The 13,542-nt window shown below is 38.5% G+C and overlaps 1 protein-coding gene across 14 annotated transcripts in view; it reads left to right on the forward strand.

The window, feature by feature from the left end:
* The window catches only part of EPB41L2 (erythrocyte membrane protein band 4.1 like 2), a 235,315-nt gene that overhangs the window by 16,758 nt on the left and 205,015 nt on the right, over positions 1-13,542 (forward strand). The window contains exon 2 of one of the 14 annotated variants that reach the window (XM_075554543.1): positions 3,197-3,360. The exons of 12 other annotated variants lie outside the window; for them this stretch is intronic. The gene's annotated coding sequence lies outside the window, so the exon portion shown is untranslated. The remainder of the gene's footprint in view (positions 1-3,196; positions 3,361-13,542) is intronic. One more of the 14 variants, XM_075554544.1, reaches the window with a different exon arrangement.

The following is a 13,542-nucleotide window of genomic DNA, read 5'->3' on the forward strand; positions in this document are numbered from 1 at the left end:
AGTTGTGTACGAGTTATTTTCTAAGTTACAAAATTATGTTGAGCCACAAGACCCCACTATTTCTGCCAGGTGCCTCCAATTTAACTGTTGTGACTCAAGCTCATTGTTTCTCGGTAGCTTGTTTTTCTATTCTAGGTAACAGCCACTAAACCTGGGGAACATTCTTAAATCTTTTTCATCCTCTGCCTCTGCTTCTGATACTTAGTCTTAAAATGTAAACCTAGCTTGTTTATAATACTCCGATTCAGGCCCATTCTGATACTTGCTCGTGAACATGGAATAGCTAAAGTAAATGGAAGAAATGATAAAATAAAAACTGGATGATTTCGGAGGGTGATTCAGGAAGACAGAGTAAAGTTTTGTAACAAAGTGCACCAAGAACTTGAGTTAGAAAACCAAAAGTGAAGTGATGCCTGGCAATTCTCAAGCTGAAAGAACTGAAGAAAAAAATCCAAGCCTCCAGGGACAATATTGAGGGATTCTGAAGGCAAACTCAAGATGAGAGCAAGGTTTACTAACTTTTAATATGCAAATAATATGACCTTGCTAGCTGAAGTGAGGAGGACTTGAAGCACTTGCTGATGAAAACTCAAAACCTGTATGTAGCCTGCCAAAATTCTCACACCTGGACCAGTGGACAACATCATGATAAACTGAGAAAAGATTGAAGTTGTCAGTACTTTTATTGGTTGGATTCCCAATCAGTGTTTATGGAAGCAGCAGCCAAGAAACCAAATGACGTCTGCATTGGGCAAATCTGCTACAGACTTCTTTAAAGTGCTGAAGAGAGAGAGAACCAAAGTGCGCCTGACCCAAGCCATGATAACTTTCAGTTGCCCCATATGCTGTGAGAGTTGGATAATAAATAAGGAAGACAGAAGAATTTGGTAAAATTTTATCTCTGAAGAAGTACAACCAGAATGCTCCGTGGAAGGGAGGGTGGCCTAGACTTCATCTCATGGATCAGGAGAGACCAGTCTGGAAAAAGACATCATGTTTAATATAGTAGAGTGTTAGTGTAAAAGAAGTCTCTCAAGGACATCGGTAGGCACAGTGGCCGCAACAGTAGTCTCATATGGCAACACTGAGAATGGAACACAACCAGACAGTGTGTGTCACTCGTGTACATAGGGCTGCCGTGGTTTGTCTATAACAACAGTACAAAACATGCCATAAGGCTTGTCTTAGTTAAGGTGTCTTCCACCTGTCCACCCCCCACCCTTTTATGTCTTTAAGAAATTGGAATTTGAGATCAGGGCTTATATAAAATTTTAAAATAAAATTCCGTGGATAGCTTCCCATATTACTGAAGATTTGCATCACGCTTATAAGAATAATGTCCCATTTAAAAAATCAGAGTTTTTGGATGGCTTCAGCATTTTAAAAAATGTTTTGTTCTTGTTGTTATTTTGTTTTATTGGGCGCTCGTACAACTCTTATCACAATCCATACATATACCCATGTGTCAAGCACATTTGCACATTTGTTGCCATCATCATCCTCAAAACATCTGCTCTCCAGTTGAGCCCCTGGCATCAGCTCCTCATTTTCTTCCTTCCCTCCCCGTTCCCTCCTACCTCATGAACCCTTGATAATTTACAAGTCATTATTATTTTGTCATGTCTTACACTGTACAACGTCTCCCTTCACCCACTTTTCTGTTGACCAACCTCCAGAGAAGAAGTTAAATGTAGATCCTTGTAACCAGTCCCCCATTTCTAGCCTGTTTAATCATTTTAAGGAAGGTTGGGAAGAGCTCAGCCAGGAAAGTGAGCGAATCCAGAAACAGTGGACGAGACCATAGAACCACCCTCTCCGAGGTAGCTGCTGTCCTCGCTGAGGTCTCCTGGAGTGAACACCTGGGGAGCATGCAGCCATGGCCTCCCAAAGCAGCTCGTGAAGTCAGCTAGCTTAAAGAGCTGCTCCTGTGAGGCAATCATAACCCAGAAAGTCTTGAATTTGCTCATGCCATTCAGAGAATAAGGGGCAATCAAAAACAGTGGCTTCTGAGGACAGGTGAATACAAGGTAGAGAGGTCTGCTTGTAAGGTTGTAGTTTTATTTCTGAATGACAGTGGAATCATCTTGACAGATATTCTTAAAGGACACAGGATGGTCATGGGAGTTTATTATGAAGAAGTTTAAAGAAAATTGAAAACACATTGGTGAGAAAAAGGCCAGGAATGATGTGGCTAGGTATTTTTCGCCATCTGTACATTGTGCACCTGCTCATTCTGAGAGACTAGCAAGGGCTGTCTATGAGAATTTTGTTGGGAAACTTTACTTGCCCTACAGCTCTGTTCTTGTACCTTCAGACTACTTTTTGTTCCAAAATAAGCACTACCATATATACTCATGTATAAGCTGAGTTTTTCAGCACATTTTTAATGCAGTTTTTGTGGTAAACTTAGGTGCCTCAGCTGATAGTTGGGTTAGCTTATACGTGAGCATATAGGTATTTGGTTTCCTCGTGGGTGCCAACGCTTGCCCTTTTGACAGTGGTGTAAATTGAGTACTGCAGGATTCTTGGGGGGAAACGGATAAAAACACTCCTTCAGAAGTGCCTAGACTTAGATGGAGGATATCTTGAGCAACAATATTCTCATATTTTGATATTTTTGTTGTTTTAGGAATCTGTAGCAATACTTTTTGATCTCATAGTTCAGTGAAGGTAAGTGGAAGCAATTTGACAGACTGAAATCTTGTGTATGTCTGGGTGACTGGAGTGTTGAAGTCAGTAGAAGCTGTTAGTACTTTGAAAACTAAAGTGGTAAAACTTCCTGGGATGGGCAGCCTTGAATACTGGCTTCTGATTTTGCAAGGCTCACTTGAAGAAATATGTACTCTATCTTCAACCTTTGTGCAGTGTGCTTGTTAGGTTTGTGTCAACTTGGCTGGCCTAGAATTCTCAGTGGTTTGCTCATGTGTTCCTGTGATGGGTCCTAGCAACATTTCAATCAGCTTCCTGTAAGATTAGGGGGTTACACCCTACTCAGGTCACAGCCCTGAGGCATTGAAAGGGAATTTCTTTAAAGGTGTGGCCTGTTTTCAGTATAAATGGATATTGTGGAAAAGATGGCTTACAATTGCTTTTTGATAGGTCTGGGTCCTCGATCTGGCTCATTGGCCTGCTCATCTGGGAATTGTCAACTGCTTGCCATTTGACTTGCTGACCTTAGATTCATTTGCCCCTGCAGCTACCAGCCTGTGGTCTTTCTGCTGATTTTAGCCACACAAATCAGAAGTCTTCAGCTTGCCATCTGACCCAAGGACTTGGATACTAGCCTTGACTTGAACTTGCCTGGTTCTGCAACTGTGTGAGCCATTTTCTTAATAGAGACTCCTTTTTAAATTTACTTATGTAAGTTTTACTGGTTTTCATTTTCTAGTGAACCCAGCCTATAAACAATTATAGTCTTGGAAAATAACAGGGGCATTTCTGTTATGTCCTATAGTATTGACTTGAGTCAATATTGATTTGATGGCAGTAAGTTATGTATAGGGCACTTCAAAATTTATTTACTGTTTAATAATAATAATTACCAGTTGGTGATACACTAATTTGATTTTACAATCCACCACTGGATCTGCTTTTGAAAAACACTCCATGTTTAAAACCAAGAGATTTGAGAGGAGTGAAGTTTTCTACTTTTGTGAGAAAGGGTTTTAATAAGTGGAGGAGGTGGAGAATGTACTGTGTTGCTATGGGGGAGAGAGTGTTTCCCAGGGGCTCAAGGGCCCAGAGCAGCAGCTGATAATCACCTGCTGGAAGGTGGGTGTGATTCTCATTTTTTGACTTGAAGAAATTTTAAGATGATTAAATTAAAAAAAAAAGAGAAATATTAAATGTAGAATTTTAATTTCCATTATTCTATTCCTAACCATGTCTGACTTTCTTAAGTAATTTTCACTCTTCCTTTAATAGAAAATAACAAATTTATTTTTTAGTTAAAATATTTTATAAAGTTTTTTTTGTAAAGTTTTATTTGTATTTCAAATTTATACAAAGTGAACTGAAGAGTATAAATACTTCCTTTAATTTATGTACATTTCTGCTATTCAGCTTTAACACCAATTTATGGCCAGTTTTATGTGCATCCCCATTCACTTCTGCCTGTTGTAAGATTTTGAAGCAAAGATCATTCTATTTGTAAATTTTGATCTGTATTTATAAAAGATTACTCACTGCCTTTGACTTGATCCGACGCACAGCAACCCTGTAGGACTGGGTAGAACTGCTCCTGTGGGTTTCGAGAGCAACTATTACAGGAGAAGAAAGCCTTTTCTTTTTCTCTCTTGGAGCTGCTGGTGGTTTCTAACTGCTGGCCTTGAGGTTAGCAGTCTGCTATGTAACCAGCACACCACCAGGGCCCCTAAAAGATAAAGCCACTAAAATTATAATATTTTTATACATAAATACTTATAGTAAATATTTAATATCACATCTTCACAATGTCCCCATTCATAATTCTTTTTTCCCCCTTAATTTTTGTTTGAAGTTTAATTAACATTGGGCTCATACCCTGTGATTAGTGGTAGGGTTCTTTAATTTTCTTTATCTTTTCTTGTAATCTATTAGTGTTACTATTTTTAAAGAAATTGAGTGGTTTGTCCTAAAGCATTCTGCGTAACTTGTACTTTGCTGATTTTTGTCTTTGTTGTGTTTGTGTAGTTTATGTTTCTCTGTCTTCAGTATTTTTTATAAGCTATACCAAATGTATACCGCAGCTGTTGAATCAATTCTCTCTCATAGTGACTGTAGAACAGGTTAGAACTGCCCCAGCTGGTTTAGAAGGTTTTGAATCTTATGGCAGCAGTAGACTGCCACATCTTTCTTGGGATGGCTGATGGGATTGAACTGTGACAATTTTAACTAGCGTACCATCCCCTGGTAGTTAAATAGATGCCGTTAATAAGGCTCAAGCTAAAAAATATATATATATATATGTATATATATATATGTATATATATGCTATGATTGTTTTAAAGGTTGTATTATTTCCTAAAACAATTCAAGGAATGTATCAAAGCTAATTATAAAAACAGTTGGATTTCTTCTTTTTCTGAAATCATCCTAAACCAAGTTCCCCCCAAAACCAGATGGAACCACTTAGTAATGTGGGCAGAGTAATCCTCTGTAAACACCACATCCCCATACAAATTACACAGGAGTTTCTAATCCAGCTTCATTTCCAAAGAAGAAAAGGAGACAGCAGCTGCTTTAGTAATTTCTATTGACTGCAAACTAGGTTTTCAGTTAGGGAGACATTTTACAGGAAAATTGGTCTTGAGTTTTGTAGTGCAACGATGGAAATGTTTTAGTTTTGCTAGTTATTTTTACCACCCAGTAAGCAAGTAATCCTTAGTTGACTGTTTTCCCTTCTTCCTTGGGAGTTGGAAAAAGAAGAATTAAAATGGTAAGATAGTAAGTGAGAAAGCAGCTATGTAAGAAATCAAATGAATATGTTCTGCAGTGATACTTTCAAGGGATATTTATAATCTTAAAAAATCTTTTTATCATGAAGAATTTCAAGTGTGCAAAGAGGACATTGTAGTGAACATCTGGATTTCTGTCATGTTTATTAGCACAATCTCAGATAGGGTCTTCACTGGTTATCACCACTACTCCCCAGAAACTTCTTTCTGTTCATTTGTATCAGGTTTATGACATGGGCTTTGGTTTCACCTTCTTGCATCATTGCTGGTTAATCTTTTGCTAGTTTTTAATTTAATTTTGATTTTGGTTTATTTTGTTAGATAGGTAAAGAAGATTCTGATTAGATTTTTATGCTTTGCCGCTTTAATGAATTTTTTAAAATTAGGTAATGGAAGCATATATAAGCATTTTTTGTTAGGAGCCCTCAAGTTGGTTCCAACTCAATGTGAATGTACAACACAAATTACTGCCCAGTCTTGTGCTAGTCTCACTAGTTTTGTGATGCCTGAGTCTATTATGTAACCGCAGTGTCATTCTAGCTCATTGACGGTGTTCCTCTTTTTTGATGACCTTTTACCAAACATGGTGGCTTCTTCAGAGCCTGACCCTCCAGAGGCAGTAAATTATTCAGGGTGGATTTTATAGCCAAAGTCTTAATTCCTACCAAACCTTTTTCTGCATGAATCTGGTAAGAAGGTGGGGGAAGATCCTGACAGGACTCACCTGTGAGTAATTATGAACAGGATTGTCTGGAATGCCATCCTGCTGAATACAAATGAGCCCTCTGAGAAGCCCTTGGTGGGACCTCCTTACCATCCAGAGGCAGGAGTAGAGTGCCTCCTCAGGACCTGAGATCCCTGAACAGTGAACTTCTCGGACCCAGAAGACCACAGTAACATCAGAAGAGCCGGAGCCAGAGGTTGGACCTGAGAGGTGCACCTTGCCACACACAGAGTTAGGAAAGCTGAGTGCTTTTGTGCCAGAGGCTGGTTTGTAGAGTGAGGTGCCTCTGGGCACTTAATTGGGGAGGTTAGTTTTGGTGATTCACAGAAGTGCAGCTGAATGCCTGCTGGCCTGAGGCTTTGTGGAGTGCCTCTGGCCACTTTAATTCAGGAAGTTGGTCTTGCTGACCTGACCTTGGAGCTTGCTCTGGATACCCTCCTGTTCAGGCTTTCTGAGGAGTGCTAGGCCACTTTGGGGGATTTATTAACAGACCTGAAAGGACTTTGCAACATGTCCTGATAGGCACATTTATCCTGAGCATTTCCCACTGGCATTAGAACTAGTCAGTGACCTTAAAAAACTCTTAGTCTTGGGCCTCCACTAATGTACTCCCTCAATACTTTCTTCTATTAAATTGGCATTCAATGATGCTCACCCTCCCGACACAACTGCTGAAGACAAAGCGGATAAACAAGCAAATGTGGTGAAGAAAGTTGATGGTGCCTGGCTATCGAAAGAGATAGCATCTGAGGTCTTAAAGATTTGAAGGTAAACAAGCGGCCATCTATCTAGCTCAGAAGCAACAAAGCCCTCATGGAAGAACACACCAGCCTGTGTGATCACGTGGTTCTGAAGGGATCAGTTATCAGGTATCAAAGAAAAAAAAATCATATTGTGTGCTCACCTCCATGATACGATCATTGAAGACAAATGGGTGCATAAACAAATGTGGCGAAGAAAGCTGATGGTGCCTGGCTATCAAAAGAGATAGCGTCTGGGGCCTTAAAGGCTTGAAGGTAAACAAGCGGCCATCTAGCTCAGAAGCAACAAAGCCCACATGGAAGAAGCACACCACCCTGTGCGATCACGAGGTGCCAAAGGAATCAGGTATAAGGCATCATCAGAACAAAAAAAATCTTACCAGAGTGAATGAAGGGGGAAGTGCAGAGTGGAGACCCAAAGCCCATTTGTCGGCCACAGGAAATCCCCTTGCAGAAGGGTCTAGGGGAGGAGATGAGTCAGTCAGGGTGTAACGTAGCACCTATGAAGAATACAGCTTTCCTCCAGTTCCTAAATGCTTCCTCTCCACCAACTATCATGATCTGAATTCTTCCTTGCAAGTCTGGATAGAGCAGAGGATGTACACTGGTGCAGATAGGAGCTGGAGGCACAGGGAACCCAGGGTGGATGATACCTTCAGAACCAGGGGTGTGAGTGGCAATACTGGGAGGGTAGAGGGAGAGGGGGTTGGAAAGAGGGAATCGATTACAAGGATCTACATGTGACGTCCTCCTTGGGGGACGGACAACAGAAAAGGGGGTGAAGGGAGATGTCAGACAGGGCAAGAGATGACAAAATAATAATTTATAAATTATCAAGGGCTCATGAGGGAGGGGGCAGCGGGGAGGAGGGGGAAAAAAGAGGACCTGATGCAAAGGGCTTAAGTGGAGAGCAAATGCTTTGAAAATAATGAGGACAAAGAATGTGCAGATGTGCTTTATACAATTGATGTATGTGTGGATTGTGATAAGAGTTGTATGGGCCCCTAATAAAATGTTCAAAAAATAAAAAGATTTAAAAAAACCAAAGCTCTTAGTCATGAATATTGTCTGTGAGTTCTGTGTAGTTTCTGTAATGATTTAATGATTATTCACACCGTCCCTAGATACAAAATAGAGTGAGCTACTTGGCAAACAACACTGGCATCTCCTAGTAACAGGGCCGAAGTATGTGATATGAAGTCTTACCTTTTCTTCTGTAATGTAGTACTTCTAAGCGCATGGTATATTTCATATTCTTCATCAATACCCAAATTCAAACACATCAATTTTTTGGTCTAACTTCTCATTGGCTAGCTTTTGCATGTATATGAAGCATTGAAAATACTATTTTTGGGTCACATGTTCCTTAATCCTCAAAGTGACATCCTTCCTTTATGTAAACAGTAGAAAATTCCCATGTATCCCTCATCCAGCTAATTATCAATGTATGGCCAAGCTTGTTTCATCTAGGTAAACTTCACACCTTTATTTCTTACTTTTTTTCCCTCATGAACAGTTTTAAAGTAAATCTCAGCCATTATACTACTACCATAAATATTTTTATGTCTCTGATGGGCAAGGAACTAAAAAAAAAATAGTTTTTAAGTACAATACCATCGTCACATCTAAAACATGTATTAGTATTTTCTTCATATCATTAAGTGTTCATATTTCTCTGGTTACCGTAAATTTTTTTTTACAGTTATTTTCAAGTTAGGAGCCAAAGGTTTTCTTATTATGTTAGCTTTGTAGTCTACCGTAAATATGAGGGGGAAGCCCCCCTCCCCAAACTGGACATTTTTTTAAAGTTATGTATTTAATTTTTTTTACAGAACAACCTTATCACCTTCAAAGTACTCTGCATTACACTTAATATATTTTTTCAAGTCTGATTCCATTCTTGGAAGCATTTTTCAAACTCATCTGTTTGGAAGGCTGACATCATCGCTCTCTCTTTTTTTTTTTTTTTTGCACTTCTATGTTGTCAAATCACTGCCCTTCCATGTCTTCCTTCATTCCTGGAAACAAAAAAGAACTTGCAAGGAGTGTGGTCAGGCCCATGGGACAAGAGAGGCATGGGCAAAAACTGGTGGGCTGGGCTGGCTGTGTGAGTAGGTGCATTGTCATGGTGGCAAAACCAGTCCCTGTGTGACACAAATCAGGCCTTTTTTGTTGCACACTGTAATGCTATCTTTTCAGAACCTCGAAGTAGAAAGCTTGATTAATAATCTGACCTGGTGGAATGAACTCCAAATGTCTTTTATTCCTCACATCAGCATCGACTTGATCTTTAATGTCAGTTTTTTTTTGGCATTGTGATGATGCTGTCTTCCACTGGCTTTATGTTTGTCTCATTACTAGTAATGACCATGGAAAACAAGTCTGGTTCACTATGGACCTGTTCTTTCAAAGCGCAACATGTTTCTAGTTGATGCTCTAGGCACAAATTTTGCAGCAACCCGTCTTAGTCCCAAATCTTCTTTTAAAATTCGCTGAACCAAGCTCTAAGCAGTCCAGATAACTTCCCCATCTCTTCAGTGGCCTGTGTTGGTTTTCAGCATAAGTGCATGAATTTTGTTGACATTTTCTTCCATTCGGGAATTTGACAGACCTCCAGAATGAGGTTTGTCATCACTCTACATTTCACCTCTTTTGAAATGAGAAAACCACTCGTACATTTGAGTTTCCTCATAGTGCTGTCCTTGTAAGCTGTGATCAACATCACAACAGTTTCTGCAGCAATTTTCCAGATTAGGAAGCCAAAATTCACAGCAGCACTATGTTCTCTTAAATCAGCCATCACAAAGTGTGGTCCGAGCGAAACTGCTTTCACGAAAAAATTCCCTGTGACCAGAGAGAACATTCCTAGGTGGGGGAAAAATGTGTACTATGAAAATCTACCCAGTGGAGCCGTTTCCCATGTTTTTTGTTTATTCCCCCCCTGGTATCTTTATTTGCAGTTTATTTGAAAACAACAACAACAACAAACCCACAACTATTAGGGAATTTCTCATGTTGGATTTTGTTGATTGTATCCCTATGATTAGTATTTTAACATGTTTCTCTGTCTTTGGAATTTCCTATCAATTGGTAGGTAGATCCGAGGTTTAAACAGATTTATGGGTGAATTTCTTGTTTTTTGCAGGGAGGTGAGAAGAGCAAGTGGTCCAGAATCCTTAGTTGCTTATTTTTTATTGCATCTCATCATGGGACACTGTATGGTTGGTTTTCTTTTTGGGAGATGACAGTTGATTTATGGGTTCAGTTTTTGTCAGATTACACAGTTTTCTATCACCCAATATTTTGACAACCATTAGTGATTGTTATCTAGATACATTATTTCAGTAGGGACGTGTCTACTTATAGTTAGCGGTTGTTTATCCCACCTTCGCCCCCCTGTTCATAGGGACCCTATACATAGAACAGACTAGAACTCCATAGGCTTTCCAAGGTACGTCTTTATGGAAGCAGACTGCCCATGTTTTTTCATTGGAGCAGAGTGTGGGCCTGAACTGTATTGTCTTAGGGAATTTCTCACATTGGATTTTGTTACCTTTTCAGGTAGTGCTTTATTTCTTCAACCACAGTGTTTTTTTTGTTTGTTTACCATTTCTCCAGTTTTAAAATTTAAAATAAAAAATTTAAATTTATAAAAGTATACTAAAACTTCTTTAAAATTTATCCCTGTAATTTTTTAATTGCATATTTAAATTTAATTTTGGTTGGTTGGTTTTGTTCATATTAGAACATTGTTGTCATATGCAACAATTAACCAACATTCTCTAACATTGTCTAGTCTTTAAAATGACTCCATTCATTTTATGGTGTCTTTTATTAAGTAAATATCCTATCAAAGAACACATACATTTGGTTATGATTATGTCACTTAAGGCATTTATAATCTAAAGTAATTGTCTCCTTTTTTCATCCATTTTTGTAGAGTGACCCATAAAAATGTTGAGATAGTTAAGGTTTATTGTGCTAACCTGGCACAATAAATTGAATGGCTTTGAGATAAATGACTCTCTGAGCTTGCCTTTCTAGTTCTCTGATCTCTTGCTCTCTGATGCTGGGGCCAGTGTGCGACTGCCTTAGCCAGTTCCCTGCTTTAGCTGGCAAGACTCACTTCCTGTGAGACATCCCTGAGGAGAAGCCACATGGACCTGCCCGTTGTAGCCCTGGGTGTTGGAGCAGCCATGTGGAGACCTCTGTCAGCGCTGAGCTGCTTATACTCTCACTGATTTGGCTTTCCTCCTGCAGTCGGTGTCATTATGTGTGTTTTGTGAGGTTGAGGAGGACTTTGTAGATCAGTGTTGGACACATGAGCTAATGTTGGACTTAGGGACTTGGACAGCACTGGGTTGGGATGCTTTCTTAAGGTACACTTACGTGTTATATAAAACTCTGTTATACATATATTAGTTTCTGTGGATTTGTTTCCCTAGTTTACCCAGACTAACACAAATGTTGATTAATATATTATTTTCTTCTTCACATGTCTGAGTCTTCCTCTGTGGTAGTCTTTAACTTGCCTTCTCTGTTATTTTCTGCAAATCAGGATTTAGGTCTTTAGCTTAGTTGACATTCAGAATAAACATTTTTGATTATTTAATAGGCAGTGTATATGCATTATATTGTACTATATCAGGAGGCATATATTATATTTATTTGATTATTAATGATTAAACTAAAATGAATATTTTCCTCTTTGAGACAAGCACTATATGAAAATCTAGATCCATTACCTAATAGTATTTATTACTTGTTGGCCTGCGATCTGCGAAGCCTGCAGTTAGAAACCACCAGGGTTTTCTAATCCTGTAAACAACTACAATCTTGGAAACTCACAGGGGCAGTTCTGTATTACAGTGTAGTGTCATTGATTACATTCTTTGTGCACTATTCTCATCTTTTCTGAATTGTTCCTATTTTGTGAATGTGAACTCACTACTCCCTTAAATTTCCTGTCTATTCTTTAGAATCACTGGTCAATTTGAACCCATCTTGATGTTTCTTAAAAGAGCATAATCTTCCAGGGTTTTTTTTTCTCACTAGTTAAGCTAAATTAATTGGCTTTAAGAGACTTCAGGAGATATTATGGTTTAAGGCAGCGGTAGGTTTCAAATTAACTGGTTTGCTGCCCTAATGACTGTTTTAAGTATAAGAAAAAGATATGCCGAAAAGTAGATTTTATATCATTCAGTTAATACTTAAATAAGAACAATAAAAGTGGTACATAAGAATAGTGTAAAAGTTTTAAAACATGAACAAAAAATTACTAAATACATGACAAAAACAAACTTATTTAAGATATTTCCATATCGCTGCTGCTTTTTGTGGGGAATGTTTTATTGGGACATAATCCACATATCATACAATTCAATAGTTCATTCATATGAAGGAAAGTTGTATAATAATTACCACGATCAATTTTAGGACAGTTTCTTCTTTATTTTACTTCTTGTTATTTGCCTCTCATTTCTCTCTAACCTCTCCTGCTATGCCCCCAAGAAACCAGTTAATGTCTCTGTAGATTCACTTATCCTGGATTTCGCTTACTGGAAAACATACTAAAAAAACCCCAAAAACTAACAGCAATAGCAAAGTAAAATAAAAAAAAACCTTAATTGAAAACAAAGAAAACATTTAAAACTAGAACAACTTAAAAATAGGTGAAAAGGGAGATCAAATCATATGGTGCTAACCACATATGCCATAATCCTCTTTCCAGTGCACTTTGCATGATAGAAGACTTCACCATCCCCAGACTGTGCTCAGGAAGGATTCAGTGGAGGCTTCATCCATGTGTATTACCCATTCCCCGCCCTTTTTAGTTGAAACCGATAGAACTTTAAATTGGATCAAAAAGGGGACCAAATAGGATGTTACATTTCAGCCTAACTATATCTACTATAATTATCTCTATAATACTTTGATAAACAAGGCTCTTCTCTTCCCTGTGCTAAGGTCAGAGAGGATTCACCAGATAATTAATCCATGCAAATGGATTTTGGGCTTCCACTGTCATCCTGGGCCTGAAAACCAGGTGTTCACAATTTAAGTTCTGATACCTTTGCCTCCTTTGGATTTGGATTTTGTTATTTACAATCCTTGGATCACACAGTCTGGCATGTTTCTTCCATGTGGACTTAGCCTCACTTAGATGGCTGCTTGTTTGAAGACAAGCCTTTAGCAAGGACCTCACACTTTACTATATCACCCATATCAGTGACCTCTTGAGGGTAAGTGTAAAGCAGGGCCATGCCATAATTAATTTTTCTTAGATTGGAGCTAGAATTAAATGTAAGCCCCAAGATCCATTCATATATCTATGGTTTATATGTATATATCTCTGGTTCACCTTAGAGGCATCATTGTCATTTTATGTTAGAGAATATTATCAATCATATCCCTGGGGCATAAGGTAATTCTTTTGATAATGTCATGAATCTAGCCAGTGGTAGAGAAATTAAAACACAGTTGAGAAAATAAGATTATATAACTATAAACTGGTTATGAATCACAGTACATGAATTACTGATTTGTACAGATTAAACAATAGGATCTCTATTAAACAATAGGATTGAAAAGATGGTTAAAGGATAAATCACACAGCCAGTGA

This window comes from Tenrec ecaudatus, chromosome 7 (genome assembly GCF_050624435.1).
Source record: "Tenrec ecaudatus isolate mTenEca1 chromosome 7, mTenEca1.hap1, whole genome shotgun sequence".
NCBI lineage: Eukaryota > Metazoa > Chordata > Mammalia > Afrosoricida > Tenrecidae > Tenrec > Tenrec ecaudatus.